This window comes from Panthera tigris, chromosome C1 (genome assembly GCF_018350195.1).
Source record: "Panthera tigris isolate Pti1 chromosome C1, P.tigris_Pti1_mat1.1, whole genome shotgun sequence".
In the NCBI taxonomy this organism is placed as follows: domain Eukaryota; kingdom Metazoa; phylum Chordata; class Mammalia; order Carnivora; family Felidae; genus Panthera; species Panthera tigris.
The window spans coordinates 62,015,152-62,032,919 of record NC_056667.1 but is presented as its reverse complement, the minus strand read 5'-3'; the positions used below and the strand labels follow the sequence as shown (position 1 = coordinate 62,032,919).

The 17,768-nt window shown below is 36.2% G+C and overlaps 1 pseudogene; it reads right to left on the bottom strand.

The window, feature by feature from the left end:
• Positions 1–277: 277 nt before the first annotated feature.
• LOC102970402 lies at positions 278–697 on the bottom strand (annotated as a pseudogene).
• Between the last annotated feature and the right edge of the window lie 17,071 nt (positions 698–17,768).

Genomic DNA, 17,768 nt, shown 5'->3' with positions numbered 1-17,768 from the left:
GGGAGGGGCAGAGAAAGAGAGACAGATTCCCAAGGACAGGCCTGACATGGGGCTTGATCTCACCAATGGTGAGATCATAACCTGAGCCAAAATCAAGAGTCCAATGCCTAACTGACTGAGCCACCCAGGTGCCCCTGAAGAGGTGTCTTTTAGAAAATTTGTCTTTTCTGTCTGGAATCTTCTAAGAAATCACAAATTTCATAATATGCGTGTATTTACTTTCTTATTTTTACTTTTATAAATGCATTACTTTGGGGGAATGCATTTTTTTTAGTTTTTATTTTTTTCCTTTATTGGCAACTTTGGATGCATTTTTAGGTTTTGGTTCCCAAAGGATATTTTTCACAAATCTTGAAGCTGCACCTCTACCCAGCTTGCCAGCCTTTTTCTTGTGTGTTGTTTCCTTAATTCTATTCATGTGTACTCTGATTCTTTCCAATTCCTGCTTTACTGGATATTCCTTAAGATTAACTTGCTGAGTTGCCAAATAAACCAAAAACAATGAATTTAATGTGTAAGCAGAAACTAAATCCACTTTTTCTTATTCAAGAGGGTCCAACTTTAGCAACAACTCATTTCTAGAAACAGACATTTTGGTCTTCAGCATCTCATCCACAGCACCAATGGAATTCTCAATTGTTGATAAATACTCCTGAATTTTTACTGAGTAGTCTTTGTTAATTTCCTCACCTGCCATTATGACCAGCTTGCTGGCCTTCTATTCCTGTCTCTGGAGAGTGCAGTTTTTAATCTGAAGAATTTGTTTTATATTATGGAAAATTCTTAGCTATTGCTATTTTTGATATTTCCTCTTATCTAATTTTTGCATTTTACTTGTACTAAAATGCTAAAAATGAGCATCCATAAATACACTACCTTGCTTAAGAACCACAAACACTACCATGCTATAGAGTCAAACTTTGTTCTTCCCTGCTCTTGTCCCTTTCCTACTTATTTTTTAGTTTTGCATGACTTTTCAGGTATAAAGGTGATGTCATAGTAAGTCTTCTTTGACTCACTAGTCCTAAAATCTAAAATTAGATTTCTAAAGTGAATCTATGTTGTTGAGGATATAGTTCATTTATTTCACTGTTATATACTATTCCATTGTAGGAATATATCATTCCATTCTCCTGCTGGGTTGTTTTGTGGGCTTTTTTTTTTCCTGTTGTAATCAATCCTGCTATGGATATTTTTATGCAAATTTTCTGGCACATAAATGCAAGGGCTTCTCCAGGGTATGCATTTAGGAGTGAAATTGCCCATGTTGAACTTCAGAAAATTCCAAATCATTTTTCACAGTGATTGAGTCGATACACTATAGCTAGTAATGTGGAAAAGTTCCTGTTGTTTCCTATCTGTGCCTATATGCTATTATCAGACTTCTCGTTTGTTTGTTTTTGTTTTTGCTTTTATTTGTTTTGTTTTGCCAATCTAGTAGGTATAAAATGGCATTGTATTGTTGTTTTAATTTGGTTTCCAAGATTACTAATGTGATTAAACTTTTTATCACATACTAATTTGCCATTTATGTTTCCTCTCTTATGAGATGCATGTTTATGTATTTCGACCATTTATCTGTTGAGTTTTGTGTCTTTTATTGTTGAAACATTCTATTTTAAATATATACTAATCCTTAATCCTTTGCTGATCATAGCTGTTAAGTATATCTTCTCCCTTGTATTGCTGCTTGTAGTTTTTTCTTTATTTTTTAGGTGGAAGTGATGGAACTAGATAATTTATTTTCCTTACCAGTTATAGCATGACAACAACTTCCTAACATGTGTTATAGTTAACTCTCAACTTTTTCTTAAAGAAAGGTTGCTTTACCCCTTCACCCACCGTCATTTTGAAGGTCAGTTTTGTTTCCTTTCCTCTCCAAATGAAATTTTCCACAGAGCTCAAGCAGATCTTTCTTCTGACATCCTTTTCAAGTCTGTTAATAACATATAGTAGAGGTAGGGACAGGAAACAGTGTAAGTAGGGGCCACTACTCCTGAGGGCAGAACCAAAGAGTCACCCACTATTTTCAAGATTGACCTAAACTTCTTTGTCTTGGCTTTAGCAACATTGGCTTTAATATCTGGGGCCAGTATTTTACAACTTTTTGAGATTTATGATCTGTTTCACTTTGTCCATAGTTTTGCCTCATCATATGGACACCAAAATGTATGCATTCTTTTGGTTTACAGGTGTTTCTCTTCTGCCAACTCAGGAGTGCCTTGGCAGAGGCATACCTCATACTATGCCACCAATGGCATTCTATTTTAGATCTTCAGAACCTTCTGATTTCAGTTGCTCATGAAGCGTGAAATCTCCAGGAGCATCTAGTCGGACTTACTCTGAGCTAACTATTACATAGTGTGTGTTTGACCTGAGAAGGTTTACCTCTTGAGGCTGTTACCCGGGAGAGTGCTGATGAGGACCTTGGACTTCACTGTTCACTCCTTTAAGGATTGAGACTCCCCATCAGTAAATAGCCTGTAGCAATTGATTAGGAGGATGGTGTCCAGAAGGGGTGAGCAATCAGAAGTAGCATGTGCCAGGGAGCAGGAAGGTCACATGTAGCTCTGCAGACAGAGGGGGAACTAGATATCACTACTAAGGAACATGTGAACAAGTTTATTTGATTTCTTTGGATAAATTTAACTTTAAAAAACCTGTTTGGAGGTATAATTGACATAAAGAAAATAATCCATACTTAAAGAATACAATTTGATACAATTTGACTTATGTATTCCTGTGAAAAATTACCACAACTAAGATAATTCATTACCCCCAAATGTTTCCTCCTATAACTTTGCAATTCTCCCTCCTATCCCTTCCTGCACCTCCTTCCACTTTCAGGCAGACACAGATCTATTCTCTGGCATTATGTATTAGTTTGCATTTTGTAGAATTTTATGTAAATGGAATAAAAAGTACATACTCTGCCTTCGGGGGTGGAATTCTAGGTTCTTTCACTCAGCATAATTATTTGAGATTCATCCATATTGTACATATTGATAACTTTTCTTTTTATTACTGAATAGTATTCTACATCAGTATAACAGTTTGTGTATTTATTTGCATATTTATGCATTTGTATTGTTTCCAGAGTTTACTACTTACAAATAAAGCTGCTATTAAGATTCAAATACAGGTCTTTCTGTGGACATATGCTTTCGTTAGTCTTGGGAAGATACTTAATAATGGAATAATGGAATAATGGAATAATGGAATGGAATAATGGAATAATGACTGAATCACATGGTAGATGTGTTTAACTTTAGAAGACTGATAAACTGTCAAAGTGATTCCACCATTTTACATTCCCATCAGCAGTGTATGAGAGTTCCAGTTGTTTCCATATTCTTGCCAACACTTAGTATGATTGAATTTTTTATTTTATCTTTTGTAACAGGTGTATAATGGCATCTCAATTTGGTTTTAACTTGTAATAACAAATAATAACTGCTAATAATAATAACTGATGATGCTGAGCACTTTTTCACGTCTTATTTTTGCAATCCAGATATCTTCTTTGGTAAAGTGTCTATTCAAATCTTTGCCCATTTAAAAAATTGAATTGTGTTATTTCCTTAGTTTATTGTATTTATTTACTGATGTATAGTTGACACACAATGTTACATTAGTTTCAGGTGTACAACATAGTGATTCAACAGCTCCCTATGTTGGACTGTGTTCACCACAATTGTAGCTACCGTCTGTTACTGTATAACGTGGTTACAATACCATTGATTATATTCTCTATGTTGTGCCTTTCATCCCTGTGACTTATTCATTCACTTCATAACTGGAAGCCTGTACCTCCCATTCCCCTTCACCCATTTTTTCCATCTCTTATGCCCCTCCTCTCTGGAAACCACCAGTTTGTTTTCTGTATTTATGGATCTATTTCTGCTTTTTTTTGTTGTTCATTTGTTTTGTTTTCTTAGATTCCACATATAACTGAAATCATATGGTATTTGGCTTTCTCTGTCTGACTTATTTCACTTAGCATAATACCCTCTTGGTCCAGCCATGTTGTCATAAATGGCAAGATCTCATTCTTACACAACTGAGTAATGTTCTATATATATATATATATATATATATATATATAGAGAGAGAGAGAGAGAGAGATAGATATATATAGATATAGATATAGATATGTATATAGATATATCCATCTTTTTAATAATATATAATATATTTATATATATATTATAATTATATATATATTTAATTAATTAATATATTTCACATCATAGACCCTTAGGTTGCTTCCATATCTTGGCTAATGTAAATAATACACCCCCAGTATATGTTGTTTTCTCATAATTTAATCTTGAGAGTTATTTATAAATATGTTATAGATACAAGTCCTTTATCAAGTGGATGATTTGCAAATATTTTCTCCCAGTCTATGGCTTGTCTTTATTCTCTTTCATAAAGTAGAAGTTTTTAACTTTGAGAAAACCCAATTTATTATTTTGTTCTTTTAATGCATCAATATTTTGGTGTTATATCTACAACATGAATTTTAATGTCAAATTTTCCAATGTTTCTTTTATGGCTAAGACATTTTGTGTTTGGTTTAAGATATAATTCCAAGTCTGATGTCATAAATATGTCACCTTATATTTTTGTTAAAAATTTTAAAGCTTTTAATTTTTTATTGATATGGAATTGTTTTTTATATATGTTGCAGGTAAGGAACCCATTTCATTTTTTTCTAAATGAATACTCACTTGACCAAGAATAATTTATTAAATAATCCATCCTGTCCCTATTGCATCAATTAGATAACCTCAGTTATGCTGTAGTAACAAATAATCCAAAAATGCCTATGACATAACATAGTAATAGTCTATTTCTCAGCTCATGCTATATGTGTGAGACAAGTCAACTTGGACCCTGCTCATCATAGTCACTCCCTGTTGCCAATGTTGATGGAAGCTCTGTTCTGATATATGCTTCTAGAATTACTTTGAAAGAGGAAGAGAAACACAAATTAGTGACTGGCTTTTGAAGCTTTTTCAAGTAAGTAACATACTTGTTCTCACATTTTTTTGACCAATGTAAGTCACAAATTCACACCTACCATCAAAGAGAAGGGGAAACTGCAATCCTTTCATGTACCTAGAAGGAAAAGACAAGGAAATATAATTAATAATATAATATTAATAAATAAATAGTATTAATAACTACATTAATGATGTATCTACAAAGGTACCTATGTAATATATCTATTTTCATATGTGTGTGGATTTGCTTCTGAGCTTTTTATTGATCATTTTTTCTATTTTTTTCTAACATGAATTGTACTGCAATTCTTAATTACTATCGCTTTGTAGGTTTTGGCATCTGCTAAGACAACAAGACTAAAGGTAAGAAATAAGGACAGAAATAAAACTTAACAAAGATGAAAGGGTTAAAGTTCTAGGGAATACAGCATGAGTTAGGAGTCATGAGTTTCTTGTGGTGACTAAGCTAACCAGGGATAAAGGGCATAATGAGATGGCATCAAAGCATATAGGGTAGGAGATGTTCTAAAGTGATTTTTATTCAGGAGTATAACTTCCTTGAGAATAGAATCTGTGCCTGATTTATCTTTTTACCACTGATTGCTTACCCTCCCCCAGTCAACAAAGGACTTGGCACTTTATAAGTGCTCAATAAATAAATATTTATTGAGTGAATTTTTGAATGAATAGTTCATGTTATATAAACTCATAGTAACAAAGAACACCTTGCTCATGGATATTCACTCCTCTTCTACTTTTTGTCACTATCTCAGAGAAAACGAGAATGTATATTGGTGCAACCATTGTGGAAAACAGTATGGAAGTTCCTAAAAAATTAAAAATAGAAGTACCATATAACCCAATAATTCCAATGCTGGGTATATTTACACAAAGAATATAAAAATATTAATTTGAAAAGATATGTGCATCCCTATGTTTATTGGAGTATTATTTACAAAAGCCAAGATATGAAAACAACTTAAGTATCCACTGATAGATGAATGGATGAGGAAGATATGTAATGGAATATTACTCAGCCATAAAAAAGAATTAAATCTTGCCATTTATGGCAACATGGGTGAACCTAGAGGGTATTCTGCTAAGTGAAATAAGTCAAACAGAGAAAGACAAATACCTTATTATTTCACTTATATGTAGAATCTAAGAAACAAAACAAAACAAACAGAAACAGAAATACAAAGAAAAAACTGGTGGTTGCCATGGGGGGTTGAATGAAATAGGTGAAGAGGATTAAGAGGCACAAACTTCCAGTTATAGTATAAAAAAAATCTGCAAAGTAACATGGACTTTAGAATTTGGCCCTTTGACCAGCAGTCCAACAATGCTACACCCCCTTAGGTAGCCAAATAATCCTTAGGTAGCCAAATAATCCAGGATTGACCTGCTAGACAATCCTGTAGTATGACATTGAAAGAATATGTGGTCTCCTTTTTACTTTATTTTAAGCTTTGGAAAAATTCCATAATAATAGTGTAACCATAATGGTATATCCTGCAAAAATATGTAAGAAGACGTCATGAGGAAAAAATATTTTCTCTTGTGCAACAGTGTTATGCTCAATTGATACCAAAGTTTACACTCTTCAGGCAGAGATGGGCTGTTTCTCCTTAATCCTTGGAAGGTCGGAGTTATGGGGAAAGGTTTTGTGAAAGATATGAGGCTGTATCTGACTCATAAAGCGGAGATTGAAATAAAGAATGTGACATTAGAATAAAATAAAATAATGTGGGTCGCTATTAGCTAAAATGTGGGGTTTTGTTTAATTTTGTCTTAGCTGTCTCTTAAGACAACAGATTAGATTTTAATAAAGAAAAGAACAAAAAGAGAACAGGGCTGTGAGAGTCAAAGAACAAAAGAGAATTAAAAAAAAAATGTAATTAAAATCACATCTGCCTGAAGGGGCTCAGGAGATAACATTCATTCATTCATTCATTCATTCATTCAAGGCCATATTCCCATTCTGGCAGAGTGTCTCAGGCCTGGAGATGCTACAGAGGACAGTTCAATTAGTTATCATGCACTATGCTGTCCACCACTCACACTCACATTGCTATATAGTTTTAATAGAGATGCTTGAATTTGTTCTGAACTAAGAAATGTAATCTTAGTTACATTTGTGAACAAAGGTAGGAATCAAACATCCCTCAGGAATTTAAGCTTGGTAGATAGAACTTGCTGGTAATATTGTGGGAAAGGCACTAAATTTGGTGTATGAAGAACTGTATGGAAAGGTGACTCAGTTAGCAGTGATGGAATTGGGCAAGTCATGTAAGTTTTCAGGGTCTTATTCTCCTCATCTGCAAAATGGAGCAGTAATACCTATATCATGGAGTTGCAGTAAGAATTAGATTAAAGAAGGTATCTTAGTCTGTTGGGGTTGCTGTATTAAAATGGCACAGACTAAGTGGCTTATTAACAACAAGACTTTACTTCTCATAGTTCCGAAGGCCAAAGTCCGAGACCAGACTGCCATCATGGTCAGGTGAGAGCCCTCTTCCAGGCACAGACTTCTCATTATATCCTGTATTCAGAGAAGGGGCTAGGGAGCTCTTTGGCCCTCTTTTATTATAAGAGCACTCAATCCCATTCATATACTTAGAGCCTCCCATAGGCCCCACCTCCTAATACCATCACTTTGAGATTAGATTTCTAACATACTAATTTTGAGAGAAAGCATACATTTGGACCATAGCAGAAGGTATATGAAAGTACTTTGTTAATAATTAATGTAAAGGGAAGTCTGGTTTTCTTGATCTTGCCCTTTGCTGGCCAGGAAGTTTCCAGTAACCTCATGAATTGGCTTTTTCTTTGACCTATTTTCCAGAGCACAGTGATTGAAGCGTAAAATAACCTGCCATTTTCAAGCACAAGTCCTCTAGCTATGCTCTATATGGCCTTTTATTTTAACTATCATTAAGAAGTTCCAAAAAAAAAAAAAAAAGTTCCAAGCATTCTTCAGGAAGAAGCTGAAACAGATTCCTGCCTGTACCTATAACTGTTTTATTTTATTTTATTTTACTTTTTAAGGATAGGCCCAACACATCTGGACTATGGTGGGATGTTTAGAGACATCATTTTTTGAAAGTCTTGACAGGAGGATTTGGAGCACATGTTGCATGCCCTGTCACTTTTTACTTCCATCTGGTAAACAGAAGCCTAGTTGGGACTCACAAGGGAGAATGATTTATGCATTTTAGTGGAGACCCCATTTATAACATTCATAAAGCAAGATAAAGTCAGTGGGTTATTTTATTTATTTAAATACTTCTACTCTGCCTCATTCCACAAAAGATTTGAGGGAGTTAGGTAGGAGAGTTGATTGAGAGCTAGCATATTACTTAACAAGCTGTCAAAATTATAGTGAAATTAGCTCTAAGTGTTGATTTAGTTGTATTCTTTGTAGAATTTATATAAGACAATATATGTTACCGTGGCTATGTCTATACAGAGAAAATTACATGAAAAATATGTGTGCAATTCAAGATGCTAAGGACAATTCTTTTGGTTTCAATAGCATTGACAGCATTGACATATAAATATATGCATATGTGTATGTATATATATATAAAATATCATATATATATGTGTATATATATATATATATACACATATATATATATGATTTTTCTTGAATTACCTGAATTTCATGGTTTCCTAGTTACTGTGCTCAGTATTAGTGGTTCATTGACAGAAAACTTGCAGAAACACTTTGTCAGGCAATTTTTTCAGGGATACTCCATCAGCACAAAACTGAATTATGAGGTCTGTCAGTCAGTAAATGCTTGACCAGAACTTCTGATTTCTTTACTGTCATGTATTTCTTAGGCAGATACCATCGATGAATCAGTACATTCTGTTTCATGTATATAAAACCAGTCTGATGTCACATCTTATTGTGTATATACAATTTATCCTTTGTTCTGAGTAGGTTACTACATCTGCCCTTGTTCATGGAAGCCAGGAATCCTTTTTCACTTTGTGGATATTTTATCATCTCCAGGACTAAGTTTAATCAGAGAACAGTAATATTGGGGGAAAAATTGATTAAGGCCAGATCTTTCTTACTTCTCATTATTTTAAAAGAAACTGAATTTGGAACAGGCAGACAAAGTGGTCATTCATTAAATACTTTCCAGGAAGTAAAACATATTTAAAGTTAATTCCCCAATATTTGAGGTATATATAACATGTTAACCCCTACCTGTACTTGTATTTTTTATACTTTCATTCTCTCCCTGCCATTATTAAGTGCAGCATAAAAATCTTTACTTTAAAAAAAAATTAACTAAACCCATTTAAATAAATTTATTTTGAGAGAATACCATTGGGAACTTAAAATGACTGGGTCATTCTTGAGTGTTTAGGCATTCATCTTTACGCCAAATATTCATGAGCTTCTACTATGCATGAGACGCTTTGATAAGGCAGAGGATTTAGCAGAGAACCAAATAGACCTGTTCCCTGCCTTTATGATCTTTACAGTTTAGACAGGGGGAAAAACAGTAAACAACTAACCACAAAAATAGGCATGTATTAAGAAAATGAGATAAGTACAATGAAGGAAAAATACAGATTTCTATGATTGAAAATAAAAGGAGCACCTAATTTAGATTGAGAGAACAGGAAAAGCTTCTTTGGAAATTACAATTGAATGGGTAAAATACTGGAAGGGTTGATTGGAGGTGTCTAAGAAGTGAGAGATTGTCAGTATGTCTGAAGAATTAGTGATGGAAGGAGAGAGTAGAACAAGGCAAAACCAAGAGGTAGATTCAGGTCAATTCATAGGCAACTGAGGGCTATGCTACAGTTTTAAAATTTGATCTTAAATGCATTGGAAGTCATCGAAGGGTTTTAAAGAGATCTAAAAAATATATGATTTGTATTTTTAAAAGATTCTCTGACTTCTGGTTGTGTGGAGAATAGACTGCAAAAGAACAAAGGTGAAGAGAGATGGGGTTTTTCAGTGAGGGATATCTGTTAGAAGATTACTGCATATGGCTAGGTGAGAGATGATAGTAATTTGTATCAGATTAATGGCAGTCAGTGAAGACAAAATGAAGTGGGGCATATATATATTATGAGGGCAGTAAAATTGGCCATGGGATGGATTGGATGAGCCAACGAAATAGCATGAATTATTAAGAATGGCTTCCATTTTCCTTCATGAGCAACCAGGTGGATGGAGGCACATGGATGCACAGAAATGGAGAAGAGTGAAACAGGAGCAGATTTAACAAAACTGAGAATTAAAAACCTGAAGTTAGGGATCATTATTCTAGAAATATTGAGAAGAAAGATATAATGAAAGATAGACATTTGGAGTAGCAGAGGAGAAATCTTGAGGATGACAGTACCTTTAGTGAAAGTTCAACAGGGATAGACCTTGAGTGATAGTCCTCATACTTAAGGGGAACGGTGGGCCTTGGTGCTTCAGTAAGAGCCTCAGAAGCAGACACAAGGACTCTTGATTACTGACAACTTGTTTGCCTTTGAACAAATCACAATAGGTGATATGGGCTTCTACTCATTCATCTGTTCAATGAAGATGCTGGATGAGATAAGGTACATTTTTATTACAGAATTACATGATTTTATGCAGTGGGAGACAGCAGGAGTTTGTGAGTCACAGAGTTCAATTTCTAGGTCTATAACATGGGACTAATATTAATGATGTAGCAGATTAACATGCCTTGCATATAGAAATGCCTTTCTTCCTTTCTTTACTTTTAATGCCAATCAGTAGTTCTTATTACTTTTGGAAATTAGTCATACACTTTATTTTCTAAAATTCGAGAGACAAACTTGGAGTAGAAGCCCAGCATCTGTACATGTTTACGTGCTTTATTATCATCATGTGATTCTACTTGTCTGAGGATCTGTTTTCTCATTTGTAAAATGAAGTGGCAATTTTTAACTTATAAGGTTGCTATAAGATTTGAATGAAATAATGTATTCCACGGACCTTGCAAAGTGTATGGAACATTGTAGAGTCAAAAGATTTGATTCTCTTTTCCTTTATTCCTTAAGTAAAAAAAAATACTGGGGCACCTGGATGGCTCAGTTGGTTAAGCTTCCGACTTCAACTCAGGTCATGATCTTGTGGTTCATGAGTTCAAGCCCTGTGTCAGGCTCTGTGCTGACAGCTCAGAGCCTGGAGCCTGCTTCAGATTCTGCGTCTCCCCCTCTCTCTCTACGCCTCCCCTACTCTCACTCTGTCTCCTCTCTCTCTCTCTCTCAAAAATAAATAAACATTAAAAAAATATTTGAACTATATTCCTCTCTGTAGACTTCATTTCAAGACAAAAACAGAAATTAGGTAAGTAATCTTTAGGCCAGAACTACTTTGTATAGTTACTGGATAACTGATCATTTCATATTTATACCTATATTCAATGGTTACTAAATATTTAGGCAGAGTCAGTAAGTGTGTTAATGCTTTACTGTAACCAGGGAAAGTCAGACTTTCTCATTGGGAAGGGAAAACAGCTCCAAGAACAATGAAAAGCTTCTCTAAGCCTAACTGACACCTAAGTTTAGTGATATATGTTGTTTAATGCCAATGAAAGTACAATTTGTATTTCAGTGGCAATATGATCTTTAAAATAGGTAAGAAGATTCTGTGCTGTGTAAAAAAGTGCTGTGTAAAAGAAAACACCACACATATGCCCTCTGACTTTAAGAGTGCAGCAAGCCTGATTTGGGAGCCCTTAAAATCAGTGAGTTACTCAATCCTCTCTCAGGAGCACTTTTCAGTAGCATCCAATTTCCTACCTCTCAGACCTGAGGTTGTCTTAAGTGAATTGCTGAAGAGAAGACAAAAGGTCCATCCCATAACATTCTTAGCATACAGAGGCCAGGTTAAATGGGATTCCTAGCACTTTTGTGTTTCAAACGCTGGCTTAGGTCACAGGTGGCTGTAATTGTGTCTGGCAAGGCTAAGAGCATCTTGAAATCTTGGCCAACCTGCTTTCTTCACCCAGCCTTTAAAATCCAAGAATTAGGAGGTTCAAACAATACAAGTTTAAGGTTTTATCACCTTAGGCCCTGAATATTACAATAAACCCTAATTCCTATCTCTCCCTCTAATCTCTCTGCCACCAATTTCTCTCTCCTTCAGTTTTCTGTCTCTAATTCTGATTTCTCTCAGATTAATCTTCCTAAAATAGCTCTTGAATGAAGTCTCACCTCATCTTAAAACTTTTCATTCTCTATTAAACAAAGTGTAAACTCTATAAGGTGGCAAAATCTGACCCTTAGCTAGCTGCCTAGATTTTTCTTTCTCATTATAATCCTTCGTGAACCTGACATACAAGACATATGTAATATCTTGAGATCTTGCCAAATCTCAGAGGTACTGCCAGAAGCAGGATATATATCCTGTTTAGTTTTGAAATTCAGAAATTTTTCCCTTATTTCTCCTTCCCTAGCACATGGGAATCCTTATATTTTATGCCAAAAAAATTTCTTTCATGTATCTTCAAGGTATTCTAACTATGCTCATGCACCCCTTTCCCTAAATATTATTTTGAAACAAAAACCAGTCATCCTTATAAGATCTTTCTACTTTCTCCCCCAACTTATAGGCATAAAGGTCTCATCAACTTTCCTGAAACTAAATTAAAGTACAAAAGGCAGGGAGAAAAAAAACCTATGAAGTGATTTTCATTGAAATAGTTCAGAGATAAAGAAACTGAGAACAATGAGCAACTTGGCCAAATGTACACACCTATTTAATGGTGAAACCAGTATCTAAAGGCAGGTCTACCTGCCTTTATAGCATAGTCTTTTGAGTGGTGTATACAGGCCCCTGTCATGTCCCCCTGAATGCCTACAAGGAACAGAAATGTGACTCTAAAATTTTGTTTTCTGGAAGCTGAAGGTTAAAGTTTTTTAGTTTACTGCAAAAGGAAGAAGGATGGTAGCTAACACTGACTGGCAGTGTTCTAATTTTAACTTGTGAAAGTGAATACTCAAAATATTGAGAGGTTGATAGCTCATTATGTATGCTCTAAGGCTGTACCAGAGAAAAACATGGGTGTTAGTTAGAGAGAAATGGGGCTCTTGAGTACTGGCAATAACTGAGTACATGCTGAGGTAATTCAAATGCATAATCAAGTGGAGTAGCCGGCCAAGAAAGTCCAAATACCAGTTAGAACTTACATATGTTGGACTAACTTAGGGATGCTTGGTCTAATAGCTTCAAGGAAAGCATAGACTGAGTCAGGAACATGAGTATGAAGCGTGCCAGAGAGACCTTATTCAATTAAGGAAAAATTGGCAAAATTAGCAATCATATACTAAGATATAAAGGAACAAGGAGTTGAGTAATCCTACACGATTGTCAGGTCAAAAAAAAAGTGATGAAGTAACAGTTGAATTTGTCAGGTATGTATTTTATCAACCATATTTATAGACCATCGTTGTTTTTATTTCTTAAGCAAAATGTCATGGGTTTCTCCAGACACCTGGCCTTAATGGAATTAAATGATATTATAGTGATATAGTGGACAATAAGAGGACTTTGGAGCCAGAGAGACCCAGTTCAAATCCTAATTCACCATTGCCTGTTTCTGTAGGTTCTGTTGGAACACTAGCATGTCTCATGTTCATTTGCATATTGTCTGTGGCTGTCTTCAAGCTACAATGGTATTGTTGAGACAATAGAGACTATATGGATCATAAAGCCTCAAATATTTACTATCTGGCCCATTATAGGAAAGTTTACCAATTTCTGGTTTAAAAAAGCAATAATTTATTCTTGTGTAATAGTCTGTAGGTTGGCTGAAGCAGTTGTGTTCCACGTATGTTTACTCTGGGGCATAACATGTGTAGTACCATCTGGTAGAGGGAAGACTTCATGGTGATGAAAATTCAAGAGAGCAAATCTCTTCAGGGCTAGGCTCAAAACTGTTGCTTCTACCCATACACATTGGCAAAAGGAAGTCAAATGACCAGGTCTAAAGTCAAGGGACAGAGAAATACACTGTATTCATGATGAGGCAAGAATGTGGATGTAGAGGGCACCTGGGTGGCTCAGTCGGTTAAGCGTCCAACTCTTGGTTTCGGCTCAGGTCATGATCTCATGGTTTCATGAGTTCAAGCCCCGTGTCAGGCTCTGTGCTGGTAGTGTGGAGCCTGCTTGGGATTCTCTCTCTCTCTCTCTCTCTCTCTCTCTCTCTCTGTCTCTCTCTCTGCACTTCCCCGTTCGTGCTGTCTCTGTCTCTCTCAGAATAAATAAGCTTAACCAAAGGAGTGTGGATGTAGGGAGGGATGAAGAATTGAGGTCAATAATTCAATCTACTACAGTAGGCAAAGTAATTTTCTCTGTGCTTATCTGGGGGATAGCACCCCAGGTAGAGTAAACAGCCAGTACAAGAATCCTGAGGCAAGAGAATCCCTGGTATATTTCTGGTATATTTGAGAAACAACAAGGAGATCAGTAGGTCAACAATGCAGTGAGTGAGAGGGAGAATAATAGGAACTGAGATTGGAAAAGTGATAGAGGATAGTGTGGAGAGAGCATAATCATCGATACAAGGTTATGAGCAGAAGAGTGACAAAATTTGACTTACATTTTAAGTCATGAATCTCTCTGACTCCTGTGTTGAGAATAGATTAGTTTATTTAAAAGGGAAGTTTAGAAGCTATTTCAGTAATCCAAGTAGGAGATAGTAGTGAGTGGCCACAGTGGAGGTGGTGAGAAAGATTAAATTCTGTATATATTTTGATGTGAGGACCAAGAGGATTTCCTGACAGATTGGATGAAGGAAGTGAGAAATAGAGAGGAGTCGTGGATGACTTCCACATGTTTGGTCTGAATAGTGGAAATGATGTAGTTACTGTCAAGTAAGTTGGAAAAGACTGCAGGCTGAGTAGTTTTGAGGGGAAGAAGTTTGTGAGGGACATATTGAGTGTGTGATGTCTTCTAGACATCCAGTGGGGTTATCAAATAGGCAAGAGGATACCCAAGACTGAAGTTGGGGAGAAAAGCTGTGTTAAAGATATGCATTTGAGCATCACTGGCTTATGGGTGGTGTTTAAAACAGTAAGACTGGATTCATTCACTAAATGAGTTAGCACTGGAGAATAGGTCTAAAGATTGAGTGCTGGGGCATACCCATGTTAAAAGTTCTAGGAGAAGAAGAAGAACAAGGAAATATGCCTAAGATGGAGGAGCTGATGAGAGAGGATGAAAACCACTGTTGATTAATATAGACATTTTATGGGAAAGGCAGAAATCAGACCTAAGTCGCTTCATTTGTCTTGGTTTTCAGGTAGGGAAGGCTGGCTTCCCCTTCAGCACCATCACTGACTGTCTTTTCAGATGTGCCTTGGCTGTAATGTCAGCACAAACTGGAGCTGAAGCACTGACTTAATTGTTATAGGAAATTTTAGGACAAGTGTACCTCAGAGATATTGTGGGTTTGGTCCCAGATCACCTCAGTAGTGACTATCGCAATAAATCAAGTCAAATGAATTTGTTGGTTTCCCAGTACATATAAAAGTTATGTTTCCACTATACAGTAGTCTATTAAGTATAAATAACATTGTGTATAAAATAACAATGTACATACCTTAATTTTTTTTTTTTTTTAATTTTTTTTTTTCAACGTTTTTTATTTATTTTTGGGACAGAGAGAGAGACAGAGCATGAACGGGGGAGGGGCAGAGAGAGAGGGAGACACAGAATCGGAAACAGGCTCCAGGCTCCGAGCCATCAGCCCAGAGCCTGACGCGGGGCTCGAACTCACGGACCGCGAGATCGTGACCTGGCTGAAGTCGGACGCTCAACCGACTGCGCCACCCAGGCGCCCCTGTACATACCTTAATTTAAAAATACTTTGTTGTGGGTCACCTGGGTGGCACAATCAGTTAAGCGTCCAACTCTTAGGCTCAGGTCATGATCTCACAGTTTGTGGGTTCAAGCCCCTCATTGGGTTCTGTGTTGATGGCACCGAACCTCCTTGGGATTCTCTCTCTCTCTCTGTCTCTCTCTGCCCCTCCCTTGCTGGTGCTCTCCCTCTCTCTTTCTCTCTCTCTCTCTCTTTCAAAATAAATAAACTGAAATACATACATACATACATACATACATACATACATACATTGTGTTGCTAAAAAATACTAACCATCATCTGAGTTCTTTAGCTTATAACCTTTTCGCTGGTGCCTCCAACATTTTGCCTCAATCTGACAGTGAATGACTGATCAGGGTGGTGGTTGCTGAATGTTGAGGTGGTTGTGGTAATTTCTTAAAATGAGGTAACAATGAAATTTACAGCACCAATGGACTCTTCCTTTCATGAACAATTTTTGCGTAGCATACAATGATGTTGATAGCATTTTACTCACAATGAAACTTCTTTTAAAATTGGAGTCAATCCTCTCAAATCTTGTCACTGCTTTATCAACTAACTTCATGTAATATTTTAAATCCTCTCTTGTCATTTCAACAGTCTTCACAGGATCTTCACTAGAAGTAGATTCCCTCTCGAGAAACCACTTTCTTTGCTCATCCGTGAGAAGCAACTCCTCATCCATGAAAGTTTAATCATGAGAGTATAGCAATTCAGTCACATCTTCAGACTCCATTTATAATTCTAGTTTCCTGCTATTTCCACCACATCTGCATTTACTTCCTCCACTGAGGTCCTGAATCCTCAAGGTCATTCATGAGGGTTGGAGTCAACTTTTTTCAAACGCCTGTTAATGTTGCTATTGTGGCCTCTAACCCTGAATCACAATGTTTTTAATAACCATCTAGAATGGTGAATCCTTTTCAGAAGATTTTCAACTGACTTTTCCCAGATAAGATCCATCAGAGGAGTCACTACCTATAGCAACTGTATTTCTTAAAAAATAAAACTTGAAAATCAAAGTTATTTCTTGATCCTTTGGCTGCAAAATGGATGTTCTGTTAGCAGGCATGAAAAAGATATTAATCTCATTGTACATCTTCATGAGAGTGCTTGGGTGACCAGGTGTATTGTTAATGAGCAGTCATATTTTAAATTAAATATATTTTTCTAATTTTTGAGAGAGAGAGTGCCTGAGTAGGGGAGAGGGGCAGAGAGAGTGTGAGAGAGAATTTTAAGCTTAGCACAGCTTAGCACAGAGCCCAACATGGGGCTCAATCCCACAACCCTGGGATCATGACCTGAGCCAAAATCAAGAGTCAGACACTCAACTAACTGAGCCACCTAGGTGCCCCGGAGCAGTCATATTTTAAAAGGAATCTTTTAAAAAACTTTTTTTCTGAGCAGTAGATCACAACAGTAGGCTTAAACTGTTCAGCAAATTATGTTGTAAACAGATACACTGTCATCTAGGCTTTGTTGTTCCATTTACAGAGCACAGGCAGAGTAGATTTAGCCTAATTCTTAAGGGCTCTAGGATTTTCAGAATGGTAAATGAGCATTGGCTTCATCTCAAAATCACCAGGCGCATTAACTTCTATGAGATAGCCTGACCCTTGAAGCTTTGAAGACTGACTTCTCTCCAGCTATGAAAGTCCTAGATGACGTCTTCTTCCGACATAAGACAATTTTGTCTACAATGAAAATCTGTTGTTTAGCATAGCCACATTTATTAATGATCCTAGCTAGATCTTCTGGATAACTTGCTGCAGCTTCTACATCAGCACTTGCTGCTTCACCTTGCACTTGTGTGTATGGAAATGACTTCTTTCCTTAAACCTCGTGAGCCAAACTCTGCTAGCTTCAGACTTTTCTTCTGCAGCTT